Below are 12031 nucleotides of genomic sequence, written 5' to 3'. Positions count from 1 at the left end.
TGGGAACCTTGCAGTCATTGAGTTGACCATTAATGATGTCCCGAACAGTTCGCCGGGAACTGTTCGCCGGCGAACATAGCTTGTTCGTGGCGAACGCGGCGGGCGAACATATGCGATGTTCGGTCCGCCCTCTATTCGTCATGGAGGTGGGAGGGTCTGCTGCTGATTGGCTGGAATGTGTCTGCTGACTGTGAGGTACAGGGTCAAAGTTTACTCAATGATGACGAATAGGGGGCGGGCCGACCATCGCATATGTTCGCCCGCCGCGTTCGCCACGAACAATCTATGTTCACCGGCGAACAGTTCCCGGCGAACTGTTCGGGACATCACTATTGACCATGAACTCCTATGTTGTCACATTCTTATGATAAGTACGACTTTTTTCTGTTTATTACCATCCCTTTAAATGCAATTCCTGGTTTTCACCTCCAGTGGCTTCCCTAGCCACTAGTCACATAATACTCACCTGTATCCTATGTTAAAGGAACTCTATAGTCACCTAAATTACTTTAGCTAAATAAAGCAGTTTTAGTGTATAGATCATTCCCTGCAATTTCACTGCTCAATTCACTGTCATTTAGGAGTTAAATCACTTTGTTTCTGTTTATCCAGCCCTAGCCACACCTCCCCTGGCTATGATTGACAGAGCCTGCATGAAAGAAAAAAACTGGTTTCACTTTCAAACAGATGTAATTTACCTTAAATATTTGTATCTCAATCTCTAAATTGAACTTTAATCACATACAGGAGGCTCTTGCAGGGTCTAGCAAGCTATTAACATAGCAGGGGATAAGGAAATCTTAATTAAACAGAACTTGCAATAAAGAAAGCCTAAATAGGGCTCTCTTTACAGGAAGAGTTTATGGAAGGCTGTGCAAGTCACATGCAGGGAGGTGTGACTAGGGTTCATAAACAAAGGGATTTAACTCCTAAATGGCAGAGGATTGAGCAGTGAGGCTGCAGGGGCATGTTCTATACACCAAAACTGCTTCATTAAGCTAAAGTTGTTTAGGTGACTATACTGTCCCTTTAATAAGTCCTGCTATAAATGGCCACACCCAACAAAGCAAGAGGCCATTACATTGAAGTTGGTGTACATACCAAGAACTTCAGATCCTGGCTCCTGTAAGAGAACCTGAACTTACCTTAATTTCATCCTACTTGAATTGCTACATTCCTTACTCCTTCCTAATTCGGATTACTAGCAACTCTCCTGTACTTGCTTGTATTGCATCCTACCTGAATTGCTTCAACCCTGCACCATAACTACCTGGACTACTATTGTTCGAATCTGCCTACCTGATTCATTCAACCCTGTACCATAACTACTTGGATTAATAATGCTTTAACCTTCCTACCTGATTCTTTCAACCCTGCATCATAACTACAATTGCTTTAACCCCTTAACGCCGTTACGGCGTTCTATGCCGTCGCGGCTTTAAAGGGCTTTAAAGCCGTTGCGGCGGCATAGAACGCCGTAACGGCTTGCAGCCCCAGGAGCAGAGGTGTACTCACCTCCGCCGCGATCCTCTTCTGGGGGGCTGTCTGAGAGCCCAGGCAGCCCCCCTCCGGCAAATGAGGCCCCCGGGGGCCATGTGATCGCTCTCAAAGAGCGATCACATGGCCCCCTATAGCTGGCTATGGATCTGCCAGGAGGGGGACTGTCTAAAATATTAGACAGTCCCCCTGCTGGTAGGTAGTGTAAAAAAAAAATATTAAAATGTTATAAAATAAATTAAATGCCTTTTTATATATATAATATATGTATATATATTATATATATATAATATATATACATATTATATATATGTAACGTCATACGTAATGTATTTTAATATTAATATTAGTATATATATTAATATTAAAATACACTTAGAATGACGTTACATATATATAATATGTATATATATTATATATATATAATAGATCTACATATATATATTATATATACGTATAATTACAATAATAAATAAATTAATTAAATAAATAAAATATTGAAACAAAATATAAAATAAATTATATATTCATATGTAATTTCATTCTAACTGTATTTTGTTATTAATATATATATATATTGGAAACAGAATACACTTAGAATGACATTTTATATATATCTATCTATATATAAAATACAAATAACCGCAAATATATATATATATATAGAGATAAATACATATAATTACATAAAAGATTACATTAGTATACACGTAGAATTTATATACCTATAAATGCATATATAAAATTCTACGTGTATATTTAAGTAATTTTTTAACATAATTATGTCATTTGATTAATTAAAATTTGATTGACATGCCTGACAACACAGGGAGAAAGTGCAGAGAATTTAATTCGCAAGCACTATATTAGACCCTGTAACTCTCCAAGACACCATAAAACCTGTACATAGGGGGTACTGTTTTACTCGAGAGACTTCACTGAACTCAAATATTAGTGTTTAAAACTGGTAAATTATATTACAACGATGATATTTTAAGTAAAAGTGAAGTTTTTTGCATTTTTAACAAACAAACGGCACTTTTATGGACTATATTATTGTTGTAATATGTTTTACTGTTTTAAAACACTAATATTTGTGTTTAGTGAAATCTCCCGAGAATAACAGTACCCCCCATGTACAGGTTTTATGGTGTTTTGGAAAGTTAGAGAGTCACATATAAGGCTTGCATTTCATTTTTTTGACATTGAAATTTGCCAGATTAGTTATGTTGCCTTTGAGACCGTATGGTAGCCCAGGAATAAGAATTACCCCGATGATGGCATACCATTTGCAAAAGTAGACAACCCAAGGTATTGCAAATGGGGTATGTCCAGTCATTTTTAGTAGCCACTTAGTCACAAACACTGGCCAAATATTAGTTTTTTGCTTTTTTCACACAAAAACAAATATGAACGCTAACTTTGGCCAGTGTTTGTGACTAAGTGGCTACTAAAAAAAAACTAAACATACCCCACGTTCAATACCTTGGGTTGTCTACTTTTTCAAATGGTATGCCATTATGGGGGTAATTCTCATTCCTGGGCTACCACACCGTCTCAAAGGTAACATTACTAATCTGGCAAATTTCAATTTGAAAATGGAACGTTCTATATTTGACCCTGTAACTTTCCAAAACACCATAAAACCTGTTAATGGGGGGTACTGTTGTACTCGTGAGACATCGCTGATTACAAATATGTGCATTTTGTTGCAGTAAAACCTAACAGTATTATGACATTTACAGCTAAAATGTGAGGCGGAACTACAAATTTAAAAAAAAAATTAAAATTTCTCACAGTTTTTTTTTATTTTATTCATAATAAATTGTTTCATATACAAATATTTTATATGAAATGAAAGCCCTGTTTCTCCTGAACAAAATGATATATAATAAGTGTGGGTGCATTTAATATGAAAGAGGGGAACTATGGGTGAACAGACATATAGCGCAAATTCCAGTTTTTGTTTACGTTTTGTTTTGATCAGAACGTGCACTATTGACTCCGTCCTGAAGGGGTTAACCTGCTTACTGGATTAATTCAACCCTGCACCATTCCTACTTGGATTACTACTGAATTATCCCGACTAGTCTACCTTGATTAATACAACCCTGCAAAACCCACAATCTGAACATTGCTGAAATTTGATATCTAATATGTTCCTTTCATTCCGGATTCTTTAAAAGTTACTAATACCGGTCTTGTTATTTTCACTATATTTCTCTAGCTTTATTATTTGCACTCTTAGTTATTTTCTATATAGGGCATATTGCCTAAATTATTATTTCTCCCTTTTGCTTATTATTCTTTCTACTAAATATACCGCTGTAATGTCAAAAGCTACAAATAAAGTCACTTCAGTTAACCTTGGCAATCGTCTCCTATCTGACCTGATCGAGAACATGACATCTGTATATCAAAGTATTCTCGAGTTAAATGTGAAGCCATCTGCCCGGCAGCTAAAACTTGGCCGAAATTGGGTAATGGAACAATGAAATTATTAAAAGTACACCAAAAAATCTACAACAGAATGGCTGAAAAAGAAAAGAATCAAGGTGTTGCAATGGCCTAGTAAAAGTCGAGACCTCAACCAGATTGAAATGCTGTGGCGGGACCTTAAGAGAGCTGTGCATAAACAAATGCCAGCAAACCTCAATGACCTGAAGAGGAGTGGGACAAAATTTCTCCACAATGATTATTTCCTGATATGTAAAACCATAGAATTCAAAGAGAGTGTACTTTCTTTTTCCAATGACTGCATGTAAATAACTTATTAAATAACCCCATTTTATAATTGTAAAGTGCTGCGGAATATGTTGGCACTATATAAATGCTAATAATATTAAAAGCTTTTCATGTAAATCATTATACTACCAAAAGTCATATTAAAGCGGCACTGTCATGGCCGAATCCCGTTTTTTTTTTTTAACCCCCCCTCCCGCCTCCACTACATCCAATTGACCCCCTAGTCACCCCCAAATGCCCCTAAGCCCCCCATATTACCTATTTTTAATCTTTATTTTCTGCCCCGATCTATATTCAGGGCGCCGCCATCTTTGTGTGGGTAGAGGAAGTTCTGTGGGACACGTCATCTGCCCACACTAGATAGCACTGTGAGATTCCCGCACATGCCCAGTGAAACACCTGGACATGCGAACGGGAATTTCATCTATTCATTCATTCATCAGACAGACGAATGAATGAATAGAAAAAAATCAGACGAACAAACGAACACTGAGTATCAGTGTTCGTTTGTTCGTTCAGTTTATTAAAAGGAGGGAGGTACCTGCGCGCAGCTCCCTCCTTGTAATATGTACAGATAGAAGCGGCAGGGAGCTGTGCTCCCCACCACTTCCTAAGCCTCCCATGTCCTCCCCCCTCACTCTATGGGGGTCAATATGACCCCCATAATACCATATGGGAGATTAGAATCTCCCCAATGCCCCTACTCGCTATACCACGAGTAGGGGCATGTCCACTAAACAGTGAGCAGCCTGTGGCTGCTCACTGTAAAAAAACAAAACAAAAAACAAAAAACCTGCTATCTGGCCCCCACCCCTGCGCGGTGGGTGGGGGCCATAAATTACAATGGGGAGGGGGGGGCACCTGTCCTCCCCCCACCACCCCCACCCTTGAGCGGTGGGTGGGGGCCCTAAAGATGAGAGGGGAGGACCTACTGTCCTCCCCCCTGGCCCCCACCCCTGCGCGGTGGGTGGGGGCCATAAATCACAATGGGGGGACCTACTGTCCTCCTCCCCGCCCCCACCCGTGAGCTTTGGGTGGGGGCCATAAAAATAAAAGGGGGGGCTTATGGCCTCCCCCACCCCTGCGCGGTTGGTGGGGGCCATAAATCACAATGGGGGGGACCTACTGTCCCCTCCCCCACCCGTGAGCGTTGGGTGGGGGCCATAAAAATAATGAGGGGGGGGGGGGGGGAGAACCTTCTGTTCGCGCAGACTGAGCTCTGCAGGGCGGGGGAAGGCTTATAATGCCCTGCAATTAGGCTAAAAACACTGATTGGCTGGTTTAAGCCAATCAGAGTGCTCTGTCATTTTACACAGTGTGGGAAAATTCCAAAGAACTTTCCCACGCTGTGTAAAATGACACAGAGCACTGTGATTGGATGGATTTCAAGCCCACCAATCAGAGTGCTCTTTGTCATTTGACACAGCGTGGGGAAATTGAAAGTTCTTTTAAATTTTCCCACGCTGTGTAAAATGACAAAGAGCACTCTGATTGGGTGGCTTGAAATCCATCCAATCATAGTGCTCTGTGTAATTTTACACAGCGTGGGAAAGTTCTTTAGAATTTTCTCACGCTGTGTCAAATGACAAAGAGCACTCTGATTGGTGGGCTTGGAATCTAACCAATCACAGTGCTCTGTGTCATTTTACACAGCGTGGGAAAGTTCTTTGGGAATTTCCCACGCTGTGTAAAATGATACAGAGCACTGTGGTTGGATGGATTTCAAGCCACCCAATCAGAGTGCTCTGTGTCATTTTAAACAGCATGGGAAAGATATTTGGAATTTTCCCACGCTGTGTAAAATGACAAAGAGCACTTAAACCAGCCAATCAGAGTGTTCTTAGCCTAATTGCAGGGCGGGGCAAGGCTTCAGTCTGCGCAGAGCCCTCCATGGGTGAAGATGGATTCATTTTTTAAGCGTCGGGTTTTTTTTTTGCGCTCGGGTTTTTTTTATTTTATTTTAATTTCAACGGGTATGATGGCTTTTTATTTGGCCTTTTTTGGGGCTGAAAAATGAAGATTTTAGAAAAAAGAAGACGTCAAATGGTAAGTTGACTTTTTCTTTACAGGTTAGGTATTTTATTCCCCCCTCACTATTTTTAGTGTGAGGGGGGTAGGTAGGGGATAGTTTTATTTAAGTAGAGGGGGGGGTGACTAGGGGCTTGGGACCCCTAGTCACCTTGATTGGAGGGGGGGGATTTTTATTTAGGGCTCAGGGGTGGGGGCCGGGGGGGGAGGACAGTAGGTGTCCCCCCCCACCATTCTTATATAGGGCCCCCACCCACCGCTCAGGGGTGGGGGCCGGGGGGGGAGGACAGTAGGTCCTCCCCCTCTTATTGTTTTTTAGGGCCCCAACCCACCGCTCAGGGGTGGGGGCCGGGGGCAGGATAGTAGGTCCCCCCCCTATCCTTATTTAGGGCCCCCACCCGCCGCGCAGGGGTGGGGGTGGACAACAGGTCCACCCATTGTGATTTATAGACCCCAACGCGCAGGGGTGGGGGCAGGACAGTAGGTCCCCCCTCATTGTAATTTATGGCCCCCACCCGTCGCACAGGGGTGGGGCCAATAGGTTTTTTTTTGTGTGTGTGTTTTTTTTCTTTTTTTTTACAGTAAGCAGCCACAGGCTGCTCACTGCTTACTAGACATGCCCCTACTCTCAGTATAGCGAGTAGGGGGATATTATTTATTAATACTAAGTAATCTTTACTTAGTAGTAAATTTGGCTGAAAGACCAATTTAGGTCTTTCAGCCTGTTAGTAGATAGCTCCCTAATACCGTGGGAATTAGGGAGTTATCTACTAAGCGGCTGCAAGATGCAGCCACAGCAATGAATAGGATCGGAGTTTCATTCATTCGAATGAAATTCCGATCCGAACAAAGTTCCGAATTGCGTTCTAATACGTATGGAGAAACTGTTAGAACGCAATTCGGCAGTTTTGCCAGCGTTCTGTCTAAGTGACAGGAAGCATCGTGGGAACAGGGAGAAAAGCTAAGGATCATGGGAAAATTGTTGTGACCACCGTAAACGAAGCACACTTTGCTCATCCGCTGGTCACTGCGTAGGAAACCTGCAGAAGAGATATAATCCCTACTTTTTCTTAAGTTTTAAAGAAAGCTATAGCAGATAGGAAGAAACGGAGAACAGATCCTGAGAGAGGGAGATAAGAGGAATCGATTGGGGAAAGGTAAGTTCGGCATGACAGTGCCGCTTTAAGTCTATTTAAAAGCTAAACTATAACGTTTTACATGCTGTAACATACAAAAGCTTCAACACTGCCCACATTTTGAAATTATTTTGCACAAAAAAGGTTTTCTTTCATATACTCACTGGCAGCAGGTTTCAGATTTAAACTGTTGCTAAACAACACAAACTCTAAGACAGGGGTTGGCAACCTATTGTACACGTGATGCCTTTATTTGGCATGAGAAGTTACCAGACCCACATTGGCCAGTTGATGAGTTTAGAGCGTCCATCTAAAAGCATGCAGGGGCCTGTGGTCTGCACCTCCCTCGCACTCCAATGCTTATCAGCGATTTAAAAATATTGCCTTGCTTAGCATAGCTACTCTCTGTCTTGCCAGAAATGCGCCAGAGGTCCAAGTGGTCTGCGCGCACACACACACACACACACACAATGCCCACACCACACATACAAGTATTCAAGCAACCTACAAATATACACTCAACATTGTCCACATCCCACACACAAACAACAAAAGGCCAACAAAAACACACAATACCACAAACAGTCCACGTAAATATACACATACATACACACACACACCACAAACAGCACACATACATATAAATTATATATATATATATATTTATACACACACACATACACATTTGTATGTATGTGTGCTGTTTGTGGTGTGGGTGGGTGTGTGTATACATACATATGTAACATAACCGTCAACCCATAAACACACACAATATCACAAACATTACACACACTCACGCAATGCCACAAAGCCCTCCAGAGACACACTTAATACCACCACACACACTCACACAGCCAACATGTACAAAGTGACTATCTCACAAAGCAGGCGCACATCCATACCCATGCAGTCATACTCACACTCATTGCTCGCACAGTGGGGAGATGCAAACTTTTACACACTGTGCCCAGTGGCTGCCCAGGGCTGGTTCGGGTTGGCTGCTGTAAGACACAAGGTGCAGTATAAATGGTAACCGCTCGCTCCTTAGCCGGTACACACACAGAGATGGCGCAGGTCATTGCAGTTAGTTGGGGCAGGGTGACATCATACCTGGGGGGGTCTCCTACCGGGCTCTGCTATCCTCACCTTAATGACGTAGCTCTCTTGTTTTCTCCCGTTTCCCTGGCAACCAAGCAGTTCGTTACGAACCGCCCGCTCAGCCGCTCAGCCTACGGATAGCTGTGAGAGTCAAACATGTGCGGGTTAGTGGGTGTTAGCGCGCCCCCGGCGTCTGAAATGAGAACTAACGTTAGCGGTGAAAATACCAACACTCACACAGTGCGTGCAGTAACCGTAGTTCTAGCATAGTTTATGCTGCTGACGTTTCATCGTGACGTCACAGCTGAAGTTGCCCAATGTTCAGACTGAGTATCATTCCGAGTGTGGGCAGAGCTTCACTTAGACTCAGTGAGTGGGCAATGAGGGCAGATCCCGGGATGGGAGTGACTGTCTGGCATGGGGTGGCAGTGTTTTATATACAGTTACAGTATATAACATTTCATCCAGTCTTTATTGTGTTATTGCTAGATCCATCAGATTGTAAAGATAAAGGCAGCAATGCTCATATAATTAAATGCAGTTCTGCAGTATAGGAGAATAGTAGTTCAAGGGGTTAACCTCTAATAAAAGGTAAACTGGAGAGGGGAGAATGTTATTCACTAAACTGGGAGTTGAAGCAAGTTGAAATTAGAATAGAAAAACATTGGCAAAAATAGGTCTATAGCTATAGTCACAGCTTTGCTATTTTAGCCGAATTATGCAATTCAGCTTTCTGTTCTCTACAATTTAGACAGAATAACTGCTTTCGATCTTAAAATGGCATTTTAAGCACCATAACCACTACAGTTAATTGTAGTAAGTATGGTAAAAAAATTGTCTGTGGTCACCATCACAGTTTGTGCGTATTGTCCTGTTCTCAGCAGCACCTCTTCTAACATATGAGTAAGGGTAGGGAGACAAAATAAAACTGTTACACCATCCACCGTGACCACTTCTGTGGATTTGAGGTGGTTATGCATGTGCAACGTTTCAAGTTGAAAAGATGCTGTGGCAAAAGTAACCTCTCCACTGGTCCTTGGAGGGGCCTGTTTGCCGGCCTCCTGACGCAGGACTATGAGCCATGCAAAAAGGCTCATAAAAGACTTTGTTCGTGCCTTTTTGCTATCCTGTTTGGGAACACACATTTCAGCAGTGCCCTAAAGTACCCTTAAAACCCACGGAAACCCCACAAAAGTCATATCCCCTGATAGCCCCGATCAGGAGGACCAATATATCCAAAAATCACCCAGATCGGTTCAGGGATTCGGGATTTCCATGGAAGTCATCATTTGACAGACCACACGCATGGTCTCATGCCCAAAACAGTTCCAGAGAATCAGGGCTTGCGGTCGGTCTAGTTCGGTAGTTTCCAAATGAACAAAATACCGAACGTAGTCAATATTCATACTGTGGAGCTTGCTCACCTCATCTGAATTCCTACAACCCCTCCCTATTCCATGCCTCCCAATGCCGGCCTGCCGGAAGGTGTGTGCCAGCTTGCTGATGTGCTTTAGGGATTAACAGTGTTCCCGATTTGTCTTTGTCACTCTTTGCCAAGTGTCTTAATTGTACCCTCACAGCTGTCAAATGGATAGCCAGAAGATGCTCTTTATTTACTAAAGTCCCTTCTGATGAGCAAGGTCAGGCGAAACGCGCTCGTCGGGGTTCCTAGCGTGCTGTTTCTATCATTCAGTAACCCTCACTTGAACTTGCGACCGAGCTATTTGATTTATTAGTTTATTTATTTTCTTTCATCAATTAATCTTTATTATTTTTTTTTCTACTACCATATCGGCATTTGCTTAGTGGGAATAGTGGCAGGTGCCCTCGAAGGCACAGGGGGAGTGCTAGCTGTAGGATTTGAAGTATAGCCAGTTGATTGTGCAGCTATCAGCATCCTGACAAGTCTTTATATCTTGAAGAGTTAGCACTAACAGAAATTTTATACACTTAGTACTTAGAGATCTAGCTATAGGACCCACTAGCAACTTCAAACACCCCCCCCTTATGAGTCTTTAGACTGCCTTCTCTGCCTGCCAAACGATCTAGATGTCTTCTCTTCCTGTTACAGATTGATATGTATATGGTATTCTGTGAGTGTCAAGTGGAACACTAATAGTGACTAGTGATGTCGAGAACATAAAATTTTCCGTTCGCGAACGGCGAACGCGAATTTCCGCAAATGTTCGCGAACGGGCGAACCGCCATAGACTTCAATGGGCAGGCGAATTTTAAAACCCACAGGGACTCTTTCTGGCCACAATAGTGATGGAAAAGTTGTTTCAAGGGGACTAACACCTGGACTGTGGCATGCCGGAGGGGGATCCATGGCAAAACTCCCATGGAAAATTACATAGTTGATGCAGAGTCTGGTTTTAATCCATAAAGGGCATAAATCAGCTAACATTCCTAAATTGTTTGGAATAACGTGCTTTAAAACATCAGGTATGATGTTGTATCGATCAGGTAGCGTAAGGGTTACGCCCGCTGTAACGGACCGTTTCGCCCACAAGAGGATAAAAACCGTTTAGGCTATATCCCCCTTTCCAGATACACAGGCAGCTACTGTAAGCACCAATCTCCCGAACTGCAAACTAGACGAACCTGGAAACAGCTGAACAGGAAAAAACATACGAAAGGTTTACACTCCTGGCAGTCAGCATACAATCCAATTCCCCCAATAACGAGACAACACTTCGTTTTGAGGGTCAAGCAGAATCTGACTGTACTAGCACATACAGTCTCTTTTATTCTCAATCCACAAACATAGTACAGCCCACAGGGTTTTACAGAAGAACCAATCAATCAGTACAATACACACAGACACTCCCACACAAAATCCTCCCCTCTACCTGTGATATGATTACTGAACACAATGGGTAATCTCATTATCACAGGCAGAGGAATACAGTTTTATAAAACATATCACAGGGACCCCAAAACATGCAATAACCTCATATAAATATCATAAGAACCGGGGGATCTGGGTGAACCACATATCCAAAATTCACCCAGATCTGTTCAGTAGTTTGGAAGATACAGTTTAATGCAGATTCCGCAGAACATATACAGATTATATAAAAAATAATTACTGTATAATGTGTCCCCTGTTGTATAGTTTAAAACTACTGCACAATGTCTTTGTGCACCAAATACCGGCGAGATGGCACCGTGTAGAAAAGTCACAACAGTGTCTGTGAGTTAAAATGGCCGCCATCCATTGTTCTCATCATGTGCTTCATCCATTGTTCTTACCATGTGCCTCTGATACATGAAATGGTGGCCACCCAGTAACTCCACCGTATGTCCCCAGATGGTTCTTAAAGGGCCAGTAGCAGCATAATACAATACAACATGCCCAAATCAGTTATTTCAAGGGCCAAACCTCCCAGGGACCATAATCACAGGGCAAGAGGCTGGCAAGCAGTCCTCTCCAGGTACAAGTGGCGGGGCTGGTTCCGCCACACCCGCTTCACAGTGAAAGACCAAACTCCCCGTTTAACGCACCGCAAATAACCGCAAACAGT

General features: G+C 42.6%; 1 protein-coding gene across 1 annotated transcript in view; it reads right to left on the bottom strand.

The window, feature by feature from the left end:
• KIF27 (kinesin family member 27) overlaps positions 1–8384 on the bottom strand; it is an 83918-nt gene extending 75534 nt beyond the window's left edge. Inside the window, exon 1 of the mRNA XM_063456532.1 lies at positions 8342–8384. The gene's annotated coding sequence lies outside the window, so the exon portion shown is untranslated. The remainder of the gene's footprint in view (positions 1–8341) is intronic.
• Positions 8385–12031: the final 3647 nt, after the last annotated feature.

This window comes from Pelobates fuscus, chromosome 5 (assembly GCF_036172605.1).
Source record: "Pelobates fuscus isolate aPelFus1 chromosome 5, aPelFus1.pri, whole genome shotgun sequence".
NCBI classification, from domain to species: domain Eukaryota; kingdom Metazoa; phylum Chordata; class Amphibia; order Anura; family Pelobatidae; genus Pelobates; species Pelobates fuscus.
This window is presented reverse-complemented; position numbering and strand designations above follow the sequence as displayed.